Genomic DNA, 14,889 nt, shown 5'->3' on the forward strand with positions numbered 1-14,889 from the left:
AAAAAAAGAATAATGAAGATTGCATTTTCTGTTTGAGATCTTTCAAGTCTGAGAAAAGAATTCTAGTCTAATTCTATGACTTTTAGGTCCATTGAACATTGGAATTATAGTTCATGCGCTATTTAAATTTATATCTTGCTATATGGCATTTCAACTTCTATCTAGGATATTTTTTTCTTCGAAAAAACATATACTATAATTTTGTCAAATGATATTATCATTTGTAATTTCCTATGATTTATATAATAGAGCTTGATAGAATTGCATGTCCAAAAGTTTCCGTTCTAGATAAAGACAACCAATTCCTGCACTCAAGTGGTCTGTGGACATTATCTGGAGGACTGATCTAGATTTGCTAAACTCGGAATGGCAACAAACGACGTATTAAATCAGGCATACAGAGACATACTACAGACGGAGATCTCACCTTCCGACATTTAAAACAAAATAAAAGCATCACCAGTTTATAGAAGATTGCGCCCAGAGCAAGAACATCATTTACTAGATGCTAAACATTCTGGATATAAAACTTTCGACATTTCATTAACATACACATTGATAAGGAATATATGTACGAGGATTCCTAAACCAACAAAAGGAAAATGGGGAGAAGAACCTTCAGCAGGAGAGATGACAGTGGGTGATGATGTCGAAAGAATTAGGTCCATCCGAAACAGCTTGACTGCTCATGTTAGCTCAGCAGCCACCCCTCAGAAAGAATTCGATGAAAGTTTTTTTTTCTGTGAAAAGCATCCACTTGACCTTTGGTTTTGACACCAAATATAATGGAAAAAGTAAGAAATCCTGAGGTTTCAGATATTTGATCTCTTTTTTTTCTCCTTCATTTTTTTTCTACGATATTTCAAATTTGGTATATAAAATTAGTTGAAAAACACTGGTTATGCTTAATATTGAATTCTTCAACTATTTTCTTTTTAGTGAAATCGAATCATTTGAATGAGTTAATTTTTTATGACTTCCAAGTCTAATTGTTTATCTTTTTTGGCCTGTGTATTTTTTGTAGATAGGTTGGTTTCTGAAAGATGCTTGAATGCTAAACATAAAAAAGAGAATGGTCTTCTTTCCTCATAAAAGTGGGATACTGAAAAATAAATACCTTGTACAATTGATTTTAATGTGTATTTGAAATTATCAAATGCACATTAATGATTATTTTTTAAAAAGACAACTATTTGAAAATTATTGAAATAACGAACAGTATGCTAGATCAAAAGTCCATTAAACAAGACAAAATAGGAGTGGCGCAAACACTGAAACGTTAGAGGTAGTCCTTGTCATGATCGGGAGGTAACGGAAAAAAACCGTCGTCAATTAAAATAATGGTTTCACAATTAATATCAAAAATGTTATTCAGCATCTGACTCAATGATAAATTGTATTTGCCTACAAGATCAATGTATCTGTTCCTATCATGTTGAAGTCGAATATATCAAACTTAAACTGTGATAATTGTTTTTGAAGAAATATCATTTTGGCATTTTTCTCTCACAACTACCAGATGTCAGTCAATTACAACAGCATCTCCATAGAAAGAACAACTTTGAATTAGGACAACTGAGGGAAAGCAGACATGAGATAGATAGACTTTAAAAGTGTATTGTCGAAATTGTAAAGAAAAACAATTGCAACCAGCTTGGGTAGAAATAGCACCAAAACTATGGGAAGAATTTGATCAGGAATTATATAACTTGAAAAAAAAAGCGATTGATTAAGTATTCGGTTTTATTGGAATCTAGCGGGTGCGAAATTCCATCTGAAAATGAAGATCTTTTGGACATGCTACGATTCTTTCACATTTGTGGCAAAATATTATTTTTCAATGAAAAAGGTTAAAAAAAAATTATTATTCTAAATGTCCAATGGTTTGATGATGCAATAAAAATATCTTGACTGATCGGAATCACCAATCAAATGTTTTGAGGAGTGAATGGGAGGCCTTTAATGAAACAGGCATGCTAGAAGAGAAGCATTTTGGAAAGATTTGAGAAGAATTACATGTGCAAGAGATGAAGACATATCACAATCAGGTTCTGTTATATATGCAGCGACTTGGAGAAGGTGGGAAACTTTACGCACCAAGTATGAACAGTCTTGAACCGACAAAAAATGACTTTTCACGAATTGATTGATTGATTGATTGTTTACTGTTTAACGTCCCTCTACAAAATATTTCACTGATATGGAGACGTCATCATATATATGCATTGCCGGTGAAGGGCTGCAAATTTAGGTCTATGCTCGGCACTTACGGCCTTTGAGCAGGGAGAGTTCTTTATCGTGCCGCAAATGCTGTGGCACGGGGCCACGTTTTATACGGTCTCATCCGAAGGACCTCCCCATTTAGTCGCCTTTTACGACAAGCAAGGGGGTACTGAGGACCTATTCTAACCCGGATCCCCACGGGGTTTCACGAATTGAACAGTCAAGAATTGAAGTCAAGTCATACTAATGTTTTGAAATTTAGATTTCCAAAGTTTTTGCCCCAATTCTATTTCTTTAGACTTGTTGTGGCAAGTTTAGAAGAATAGGACGTACAAATTGAGAAAAATGTTCCACTTTTTTTCAAAAACGTTGTTTTACTGAAGTACAAGGACAGGTTCCATCAAATAGTCTTGGGTGTAAGCAATACACAAATTCACCTTCAAATTTATACACGCAACTCAAAACAACTAAAAAGAGATGAAAATTTGACAATTCGCAATAAGATTGAATCATTTCTGAAGCAATTAACACAAACTTTTCATAAACCGGTGGAATATATTTCCGGATTCAGATGTAAACCTACTTATATAACAGAAGAACACGAAGACTTTGTTTTCATTCGTGAGTCTGTCTGTATGAATCTTTATTCAGCTGAATCATATGAATGACTCTCACCATGCCCAGCCCATGACAGAAATCCCCATAGTCTGCATTTGAACTCCATGCTCATGTACTGGAGAAAGGTAATAGATTATTTTTTTTTTTAGTTTTTTCCCTTTTTTCCTTCCTTTAATCAGGTTGAGCACTATGTCTTTTTTTCAAAAACTGTTACTCTAATTATTCCTCTTTCAGTACTTAAAACATTACTGTAAACTGAATTTTTCTTTCCTTGACCTTCTTTTTTTTTGTTTGTATTCAATTGAAGATTAATTGCAGGATTATTTTAACGCTTTTTTATACTTACAAGTATTGATCGAAAAGTTCGTGGACGATGTCAATCTCCGTTTTTACTACCTTCAAGAAATTTAAAATCTGCACGATTAGATATGTAATATGGAAATACGTCTATTTTGTTGATTTGTTCAGTTTTATTTCATTCAGTTTAACAGAAATCAATTTTCTTTATTTTAAAATCAACACGTTTTGTACCCGCGGAGCACAATTAACGTCAATGTAATGTCAAAACATAAGTTAAGAATTCTAAAAATATAACCCCCTACATTTCACAGAGTAAAATTCAATACTCACTCATTGAAAAATATTTTTCGATCACTTTAAACTTAAATTGCTGTATGGTTTCCTTTGTTAATGTATGAATACTTAACTTTGTTCACACAGGTTAAACAACACTATTAAAGCACCTATGTCTTTCCTTGACGTTGAACGTTTTAGAGTTTTTGTTCAGATTTTACCGGATAAACCGTTTCTCCAATGTTTGTTCTCGTCCTATACAGAGTTTCATTCGCTAAAATACCATCTGTACAATTTAAAAACACGTGCACGACTTCATTGTGACATATTTCTTTTATATTCCTTTAACATCTTTATTTTAATGCAAGAAGTATATTGATAGCCCGGTTACGTATACCCATCAACTAGCTTATTTCTTTCCATAATCCCCTCAACACTAGAACACTATTCTTATCCTCCTTCAATGTGTAAAAAATCTGTGAAACAGTTTGCCGTGTGTTGCCACCTTTGTGACATTTAATAATTTGCTTGAAATTCTAGAGATTATTAATAACCATGACATAATTTTAGTAGACACAAAATATAAGATGAGAAATAAACCAATTTTGTAAAGGGAGATAATCAAAATTTCCAGTAATTACCACTTCAAGTTAACAGAAAAATTATGAAAATGAGTTTATTCATGTGTTTCCCCTAGTATAATACAAACTTCTATCCATTTCTGCTGCTCTGTGACTTTCAACAACGTCATTTTTGTCGTTTTCAATGAAGACTATCTATCTTCTCAGACTGATTTCTTTTCAACGAAGCAAAAGATGAAGCCATAATTTGGAATGTGAATCAATTTAACATTTTTGATTTAAAAGATGAGGACAAATTTTCTTCTTTTTTTTATTGTTCCATTTAACAGAGAAAATGAATACAGACATTAAAATGTTTATTTAGTGTGTTGTTTGAGGATTAATGAATTTTGACCTGCTCCCCGGTCGGATTATTGAAATTTTCAATTCTGGATAAGTTTGAAAAAATCATGATGATTTTAAACTGTTAAATAAAATCATTTAAATTTATCAAAATATTTCCACCAAATTTGGAAAGCATATATGTTATTATATTTATATTTTCTTTAGGAAATGGACCGAATAATGCTTTGGTTTATTTGGTTATCTTTATACGAATTGCTCAATGTTAGAGCTATTTACAGGATAAGAAGTCTTATCAGACGAACATTTTGATTCTACATACATCTATCCACTTCTGGAATAAATTTAAATCGCATTGATTAATTGCACATAATTTTATTTTTTTTCAGATAGAGGTCTGTCTTGCATGGCAGGTGTTGCCAACGCCTACTTTTCTGTCGTAGATCATATCAGGTATATATTTTATTCCACGTTTTAAAGAAATATAATAATAAACATTGACGATATTGAATGATTTTGGGGCATATAATTTGAGCAAAGTCTGTCCATCTGTATGTTTGTCTGTTTGTCCGCAAAAACTTTGGTTGGAGTTATAGCGATATTTGAAATACACAGCTTATATACTTCACATGTCTTAGTTTCAAAATATTTCATGATTCATGTCAATAAAGAAATTGGCGGGTACAGTGTACAATTTGGCATTGAAATCATAGTTTAAAATTCATTTTTAATCCATCTTAAATATTTTCAAACGCATTATGTTACTGGTTGATCCAAAAACAACTTTTTTGTTAAATAAAGGAATAGTTTTTTATTAGTTAAAAATCTTGTAAAAATCATAAATAAGAAAGTAATGTTTTTCCAATATTTTTAAAGAAGTACATGTACATACTAGTATTAGATGACCTTAAGATTCCTTTATGGGGGGAGGGTGTTGCGTCTGAAAAATCTTGGACGTAGATAAAAAAGTTTTTTCAGTATAGATATCCCAACCCTCCTCTTTTTGTCGAAGTTGTACGGAAATTGTGCAGAATCTATATAGTTAAACAAATATGTTTAAACTTGGCTTTATATATTCGATTATTTCCTATTAATGCCAAAATCCTAGCTAAAATATATATGTTGAAGATAGTCTTCAACATCAACTATCATTACTTATTTCACAGATCTTTAAAACAATGGAGTTTTCAAATATAAACAAGCTAATTCAGAGAATTTGTGTCCCCCGCTTAGGAAAAAGGTAAACCATGCGCAGTTCGTGGAGGGGGGGGGGGGTGACGGATCCCCCTGACTGAAGTTGTAAATAATTAAATTTGTAGAATTATTAAATGTATACATGTATACTGAAGCAAATAAAATACATGTATGTCAATATGCATATAAAGATTTGATTGCTTATTCTTTATTATGTGTATATAAGATTCTTTTTATATGGAATATTTATCACACTGTAATAATGATTTTATAACCTCATAAATTTTTCATTTCACATGCTGAATACTATCATTTAGTAAAAAAAAAAGTATTAAAAAAAAAAAGAAAGGATCGACCGAGAATCGGTCCCGGGACCTCTCACATTTGAAGCAAGAGACATGACCACTGGACCACGGAATCGCTTTACTCGATGAGAAGTATATGCAGAACTAAAGTCTCATACATATATATATATTCATGTTTTCATGTTCGGTATTCTCAAAATTTTACACAATCCATGGTGTTTGATTTATTTAGCCTTTATTAAACAGTTAAAACCGTAAATCTGTAAAATCGTGGGAAACGAATGATCGAGAAAAACGACACTGAGCTCTAATAGATGTAATAAGAACATAAAGTCCGCCGAGAACCTGTTTATTACGAATAACTCTCCTCATGCCCCTGCGCTAAAAATAGCGCGACATGTAATACTATAAATACTAGGCCTTTCAACTTAAATTTCATATGTTTTTAATTGGGAAAAAAAATAAATTTATGGGCTCATAGGTGCATGAAATATTAAAATTAAACCGAATTTTACTTGTGTAATGACTGAAATAATAATAAATTAGAAATTGTTTTATAGGATTGATTTTTTTTTCTGTTTTAAAGAAGGATAACTCAAAGCTTCAAACAGTGACTAAGATAAGTGATGCAAGAGTTACCTTGCATATAAATAATATATAGTCTATTTCAACATCTTTTGTTCTCACTAATTACCTTAATCAGCTACATGCATTATAAAACAGTAAAATAAAAATAAGATGTTTTAAATAAAATAATACATCTCAAGGATTTATCTCAGAAAATATTCCTTTCCAAGATGAAAAAAATGAGAAAATCAATATCCAATGTGCATCAGCATCTCAAAATTAATTAATTGTTCGAATGCAGCTAAATTTGCACAGCATTTGGATCCTTTTGTGTAATTAGCACACCGAATTCATTGAAAGCGAGGCTTACTTGGCGTGGTTGGAAGGAAGATGATGGCGGCGTACACAGAAGAGGATCTCTGTGGTAAATAAGTCAATTCTTTTCCTTGAAATCTGAAAGATAAGAAGATCATTGATTAAAATCTGAAGAAATACACATTTGAACACATTTTTTAGACACTTGAGTAATGAATCTTACGATATGTAGATTTATTTATGATGCTTATATATTGATATAAAGATTGCACTCTTTTCTTTATCTGGCAGTTATAAATATTATGAATATTTATGACTTTAGCATATACCTCAGAAAAAATTAAAAATATGCGAAATAGAATGGAAAAATGCAATAATGGGAGGATTGTCAGATTTACATGCTTCATTTTGTGAAAATGTGAGGATTTACAGAAGAACGGGGAAGGATGAAGGATGATGGGAGAAACAGAATTACAGGTATTTCATGCATTTTATGTGACTGTTTTCCCCTGGTGGAAACATTAAGTAAGTTTCTTTTGTGCATACCATACTTCGGTGAATAGCATCTAACAAAAGAAGTCCTTTTAATCAGATCCAATCCAAGTATATTTCTACTTATAATAGCTTTAGACATTAAAAGCAATTTTTACCTACATTTTGCTTCATTTACATTTTATGGCAAATTTCAGGGACTGCGCAATATAGTGAGGACCAGATTTTCTTATATAGTCACACTGAAGATGAATAAAAAAACATTTTGGTCAAATGATTTAATGAATCAATATTGCATAGATTACTTTGCAAAATTGTTGATTAACAAAGTAATTTTTTTTGCCAAAAGTTTGTTGTATTCATCAACAGTATGGCTCTATTTTTAAATTTGATGCTCATCATTATTGTGCTGTTCATGTGCTTGGCCACAAAATGTAAATAGCTAAAAGTAGGTAAAAATACTACCAAAGGTACTTTGGGTAGGTATAAGTAACTACATAGCTATAGAAATAATCTTTGCACTAGACCTGTTAATTAATAAAAAAAAATTAGAAATTCTAGGAATGAATTGTTTGAATCTGATGATATTTCTAATGATTTTTTTTTGTATGGTCTGCACAATACCATGATACCCAAATGTGAAATTTTTTTTGTGAGAATTGATTTTTTTCTGAACTGTCAATTTTTTTTTACCATAAAAACACTTTATCACAGGTTGTTTCTTTTGATGTCTATGACGCCTTGTCACAAAGACCAGTACTCTGATGAGATGTGGGAGTCGGAATAATGCCAATAAGGAGGAGATAATTAGAGACTAGAGTTTCAATTGAAAGCAGTTTTCCTTTGGAACTGAAGAGAGTAAGATGTTTTTTGTCTGTAGGTATTTCTTTCATACATAGAGTTTTTATAGCATTTATTTTTTCTTTCACTGCAGCAATTTTTTCCTTTTTGGTAGAAAAGCATCTCAAAGCAAGCCAAATTTCATCCTCAGATTTCCATAAATTTTGTAAATGTTGTTTTGAAATTATTTCTTTTTTCTGCTGTTTTTCTCTTTTCTTGGTGATTTCTTTCTGTTTTTCTCTGATTATGTTGATATGCTTTTGGTGTAATGATTTTTGTCTCTGTTTTGCTTTCTGTAGGTACGATTTCTTTAATTTTCTAGCTGTTGTGATAATTTCTGAAGTTGATTTTTTGGAATTTAACCACTCATGAGTTTTGTTGTTTTTGTACATGACAATGCTTTCAATATTGTTTGTAGATACAACTGGTGCTTGTTTAACACAGTTATCTAATTTTGCCATAAGTCGTTCAACTGTTATATTGCTTGCAGGACAGGAAGCAGTTTCTGGAAATGAAGTGGAAGATGCTGAGAAATATTTTCCATTTTCCAAAAAGTCACTAAAGAGTTTAACACATTTGACACGGAGAGCCTTACAGAATATGGAAATGAAATCCAATGTTAGTGAATCAAGATCAGATTCTTGGAAGAGTTCCAGCTCAATATCACTCATCAGATTTGATGGTCCTTCCAGTAGAGACACTGAATTGTGGAGGAGGAGATGTGGATTGTCGGAGCAGCACTGTAGGAATTCAACGAGTCTTCTGTAGATGGTGCCCATGTCGCTTGCACACATGTTATTGTCTTCTGCAATACTCATGTAAGGTTCTGTAATTTTGATGGAGAGTATACCAAGACATCTCACTATTGCCAGAATGAATTTATTTTGTAAAGCACAAAGAATGAATTTCTGCATCTGATTTAAAGATGGTTTTGTAGAAGAGAGATATTGCAAAATGTGTTTCTTGAGATAAAATGTTCTTGCAGAATTGAAGAAAACAGTATTGAATCTGGTGCCTCTGTAATTCATGATAGGAATTTTTGAAATGTTTAGAGTATCTTTAACATAGGTGGATGTTAACAAAGGATCTCCCGGGCCATCCTTATGGAAAAGTTTAGACACGGAACGCAGAAGATAAGACGTGTTTGATTCGGACCAGGCAGAGGAATTGATGTTTAATTTGTGCTCTTTCTCTATGTTACTTATTTCCTTGAGACAGACATCTGAGAATTGGAGAAGGGGGTGAACTGCACATTTAAAAGAATGGTATTTGTCATTATTCACACTGGATCCAAGAATTCTGTTAACTTTTTCCTCGGTTGCACTTCGGTCCGTCATGAAATTTGAAATTTTTTCTAAAATTTGACCTTGACCGGAACTGATGGTATCGTCCAAAATTTCATTGGTGCAGTCAACATATGTGGAGCTTTTGGAATCTGCCACTTCTCGTAAACCCAATGTCAGCGTTTTTTCAGTTGTTGACAATTCAACTCCGTAATAATGCCTCCCCTTTTTTGTCGTAGCATCTCGATGCAACGTTAAGTTTGACTGCTGCTCGATTTCCTCTGCAACTTGAGCACGGCTCAAAATGCCAAGTTCACAGGTCATGTTGGAAATTGTACTTACAGAAGGAAGATCAGAAATTTGAACATCGACTAAAGAAAGGACTTCTTGAATTAAAGGATTAATGTGTTCTAAAGAAATATTTCTGGCTCTAAAGAAGTAATACAGTTGTCGCAATTTTGAAGAGAAAGGTTTGCCTTGAGATGTATCCTTGGCATTCAATATGATTGGCCTGGAGGTGGAAGGACTTTCATCACATGTTTTGTTTTCACTGTTCAACTTCATTATATCCAGTTGTTGTTGTAAATCACAAATTGTTTGTTTTGTTAAGTTGCACTGTGTTGATTTGTTTGATTTTTTAGTTTTGGCATTTTTTGATGTTAAAAAGGAGAGTTGATCTTGCAAATTTTTCACATTTTTTCTCACATTTGTTATTTTTCTCAAGTTTCTTTGTAATTTTGCAGTAGCTCTGTACAATTGTGTTTGTTTTTCTTGTAATTTATTTCTTAATTGAAGAATTTCATTATGTAGACTGTTAATCTCATTGTTTGGTGTGGAAACATTTTTCTTAGGTTCAGATGTTTTAGGAAAAACAAATGAAGTGGAGCAAAAAGAATGATATTCATCTCTCCTGCTAGAAGTTTTGCGCAATTTGTTCATTTCCTGTATCATACGTTTTGCTTTGTTGTATAAACTAAACTTGTTCATTGTAGTCGGGTCAGTTTTTGTGAATTCGCACATTTTTTCATGAAACAATGAAACAACTCCTCGACAGGAAACATAGATTTCTTTCATTTGTATCAAATTCATTTTTGTTTGACAGTTCAAAAAATAATTGTAAACTGTAACTTAATTTTTACCTCACTTCCTAATGTTTGAAAGAAGGAAATATGGCATATTACAAGGAAATATGGCATATTACAATATGCAAAGTCCTTGATTTACTAGTTGTACAATGAATGACATTGTTTGAAAAAAAAATATTCAAAGTGATTTGTTGCATGGTATGCATGTATGTGTAAAATAATATGTTAGGCCATCATAAAAAATATTTTTGTTTGTTGTACTTAGACCCACATTTTTCAAGATGGATTGGTGGATAGTTTTTTTGCCTTTAGTATTTATCAAATTGATATTAATCTGTCATAAAAATCACAGACTCAGAAATTTATTACTGTTTTTAAAACACACTAGATAAATAGAGAGATATAATATTTAGTGTGCTGAAAAAAGTTAATGGGTAGGGGATATTTAAATGGGTCAGTCACAGTGCATCAAACAATTATTTTTTTAAGGCCTTATACTAAGAGATTTCTTGATCAGTTACCTTTTAAGTGAGGTGATGTAACAGAAAATGATACTCCATCAATCAAATGTGAACTTCTGCATGCTAAAAAGAATTGAAAAAACAAATTTAAGTTTTTCAAGGTTTATGTAATTTAAAGGCTGTATATGTGGAGGACATGCAATTTAGGGGAGTGTCTCAAATTATAAACACTGAAAAGAAAAGGGAGGGGACGAAATTTATATTTCTCATGTCGGGAGTCAAGCACACTTAGTCACACACACATCATATCCTTCCATAATATATGTATGTAAAATATATGAATTATGAAAATTGCAACAAATTGTATTCAAGTTTTAAGCCAAAGTTGAACATCAGCTTCATTCAGATAGAGTTGTCAATTTTTTATAGACACCATTTTTCATGACCTTGAGGATAGTATATTTAATTTGAAGATAAAGAGGAACAGTCAGATATTTATTATTTATTCTTTTGCTGTAAAACGAGTCAAACAAAAAGCAAAATGAAAAATTATTATTTCTAGTATATACAAATATGCTTTCATTAAATGTTAAGTAACTGTTATCAGTCAAAAACTTTGCACTTATTTTAGTTTTTTTTTCCATATTGGTAAACAATTATGATTCAAATTAAAAATTTAAGTGCAATGCCATAATATAACAGGTGGTTGCAAGTGCATAATTGCAGGTATTAGCTTAACAGAATGGTGCATAGATATTATGGTTTAACAGACTTTTTTTTCTTTATAAAGTTGTCTTTTTGGAAAATAATAAATTTCGAAAATGATATGCAAGCATTTGTAACTTTGTGTAACATACATTTTCATAGTATGAGATATTTTAAACTATTGCATTCCATGTTTACCCCTGTATCCCATTGATAAAGCTTGTGATACCGTTTTCGTATCCCACAGATATGAAATCAAAATAGCTTTTGTGTTGTGTAATGAAGTAAAATGAAGTGAATTCCTTTATTAAACAGTGTAAAACATTGAATGTAGTGTATAAAACTAAATGTAAAACATAGGATAAAAAGAATTTCACATGGTTTGTAGTTGGACATAATTTTATCTGACTCGCCAAGGCTCGGGGATATAAAACACACAACTTGTTGGATAAAAATCATATCCAACTACAAACCATGCGATATCCTATAATTTTTTTTTTCTAAATTAATAGACAAAGTTGAAACACATTTTTAAGTAATACATGATATTTTTGATTCATATAGAATAATGTGTTTTTGATACACATCCATACAGTCATGTACATGTATTTTATAAAATTCAGAGGGGATTGATCAGAAGGGATCGATACCAATATTATTTTAAAAATCATTAATTAATATGAACAAAAAAATTGTTAGACACATATTTCACATTTATCAGTAGGTATAAATTTGATATTGGTTTTAAAGATAATGTGTTGGCCTAAATGTTAATCAGTGTATGTTTACAAAGCTTTATACATGTTATATCATTTTTCTAGGGCAATGTATTTTCATGCCGTTTCTCCTCTATATCATGTATATCTTAAGTAAAGCATAAAATATCTACATGATAATAATATATTTTTGATAGCTGTACATGTTTCATTGAAGGAAACCAAGAAACTTTATTTTTTTTAATGAATTTATTATCAACATTTATTTTTCCGTTTTAAAATGCTGACAGATGCTTTAGATGAACATGATGATGTGTCTGTGGACTCGCATTTATTTACATATACATGTAAATCTGAGTGTTTCTCAAAACAGTTATCATTTTCATCATAAGAAAGATCACATGAGGACAATTCTGGATCAATGGTGGCATCACTATCAACAGAGGAGGGAGCTATTGTGGAGTCGACACTACCAAGAGTTTCACTTTCTGTCAATGTAGAAGTTTTGCTACTGTCAATACATGTATCAGATGGATTTATGACTTCCGGACTTTTACAAGTACCAGCATGGCTAGCATGTACTACACAAACTTCACATTTGCACTCAATTTCCTCTCTGTTAAGTTCTTCAAAAATATTAGAACTTGGAGGGATGATAACATAATTATTATAAATGTATCTTTGTAAAATAGCATCCTTGGCATTGGTACAGATGTTAAATTGACTGTTGTTAGCATTTTCATAAAAAGATGGTATGTGTACACGTAAAGGAGTGTCGAAATGAGGAGATGTAAGACATACATATCTGTCCATCATTTCTGAAATAATACAAGTATTGTCTAAAAGTAAAGTGGACTATACTCAAGAACGATAACTCTTTTTAACGATTGTTATTGACAAAATAATGCAATGTCGTTTTTTATTTTTCGCGAAATTTCGCGTAATCTTTTGCAATATATAATAAAACGATTAAATGCAGTTTGTGTTTGTGATTTTGTTTACACAAAGCACGAAGGAGAAACAACGAGTAGAAAAAAGAAATATCAGGATAAATATTGAAAGGGGACCTGTCTGATATACATTTTAAGTCAAATTTTCGCTCATGAAGAATGTATTAACTTATCTGACAAAATGAAAATTAAATTAACATTATGCATTGCACATTAAAACTGTAAATCGCCAAGGAAGGTGAAGAATTCTTTTATAAACGCATTAAATGGACATACCTATCGATGTCACATACACATGCACACGTTCTACACAGGTTCTTTCTGCGAGTTATCGTTCATAATCTCGAACCCTAGCGGCAATTGAAAGGCCTATAAATACTAATAAAACAAACGGGGTGGGGCACTTTGAGAGGGGCGAGAGACGTCCTAGGGGGTTTTGGTATAAAATAACATTGCATAAGCTCAAAATCTTCTTGAAATATCACCCGGAAATGATAGTATTACACACAGACAGAATGTATAAATTTACGACCTTGAACTTTGACCTTTTGACCTCAAAATCAAAAGGGGTCTTCATTAGGCCACAGGGAGTTGTTGTATAAAAATTCATTGCAATAGCTCAAATGGTTCTAGAGATATCTTGTGAAAACGAAAGTGTTTTAACAGACAGAATTTGCTTATTTATGACCTTGAGCTTTGACCTTTTGACCTCAAAATCAATAGGGGTCTTCTTTAGTCCATAGGGAGTTGCTCTGCTCAATTTCATTGCAAAAGCTCAAAGGGTTCTTGAGATATCGTGTGGAAACGAAAGCGTTACAGACAGACAGAAAGACGGACGGACGGACAGACGGACGGACGGACGGACGGACAAACCCAAATTAATATCCCCCACTTTTCAAGCGGGGGACAAAAAGTGTAGTTTTGCATTTCTGAAATTCTTAGTATTCCTTTAGGCATAACTTTTCTGTGAACTGGAGTGTCAATGATAAAGTTGGCACGTATTTAGACACTATCTAAGGACATACATGTATGATAAAAAACAGAAATGCATTCCCAATATCTTTATTTTAGTTTGGTCATTATCATTATTAGTATTTTTTAAAATTATTTTTTAAATCCACCATTTGTTAAAACAAAACTCGTTTTATCATATCTTCCCTTCAGCAGAGCAGCAAGCAATTCAAATGGAAACAGATAAATGATGTCTATGAAGAAGACGAGACAGTTGTTTGATGTAGTAAAATATTTGATTTGACTGATTGTTGAATTGCGTTCTTTACTGGAATATTTCACATATTCATTTATGAGACTTCTATGAAATACAATACACTTTACTGAGTTATATGTTATAAATTACTCAGTAGTGTTTTATATAAATATGTTTTTTTTAATTAATTTATTGGGAACATTTGTTTGATTTGAAAACACATTTTTAAAATTTGTTTTTATTTTTTTTTTATTTGTAAGTTAATGGAATATCATTTTTCAAAACAAAAAAAGTGCTGACAATATTTTTAAAATGCATTCTGCGTTTAACAGACTAATTAATTCGTGAATAAAACTACTTCATCTTGAATTTTTAGATCACATTGATGTGAAAATAATCTGAATGAAAAAGATAAAAAGTAAAACATTTTAT

The 14,889-nt window shown here is 31.6% G+C and overlaps 1 long non-coding RNA gene across 1 annotated transcript; it reads left to right on the forward strand.

Moving 5' to 3' along the window:
• Nucleotides 1-6,777: 6,777 nt before the first annotated feature.
• On the forward strand, nucleotides 6,778-8,077 carry LOC134233045 (uncharacterized). Its single transcript, XR_009984904.1, has 3 exons — nucleotides 6,778-6,827; nucleotides 7,041-7,195; nucleotides 7,925-8,077. It is a non-coding gene; the product is annotated as an uncharacterized LOC134233045 (long non-coding RNA).
• The last annotated feature ends 6,812 nt before the right edge of the window (nucleotides 8,078-14,889 follow it).

The sequence above is a fragment of the Saccostrea cucullata genome, unplaced genomic scaffold (genome assembly GCF_032062105.1).
Source record: "Saccostrea cucullata isolate Sc308-1 unplaced genomic scaffold, CSIRO_AGI_Scuc_v1 ctg554, whole genome shotgun sequence".
Lineage (NCBI taxonomy): Eukaryota > Metazoa > Mollusca > Bivalvia > Ostreida > Ostreidae > Saccostrea > Saccostrea cuccullata.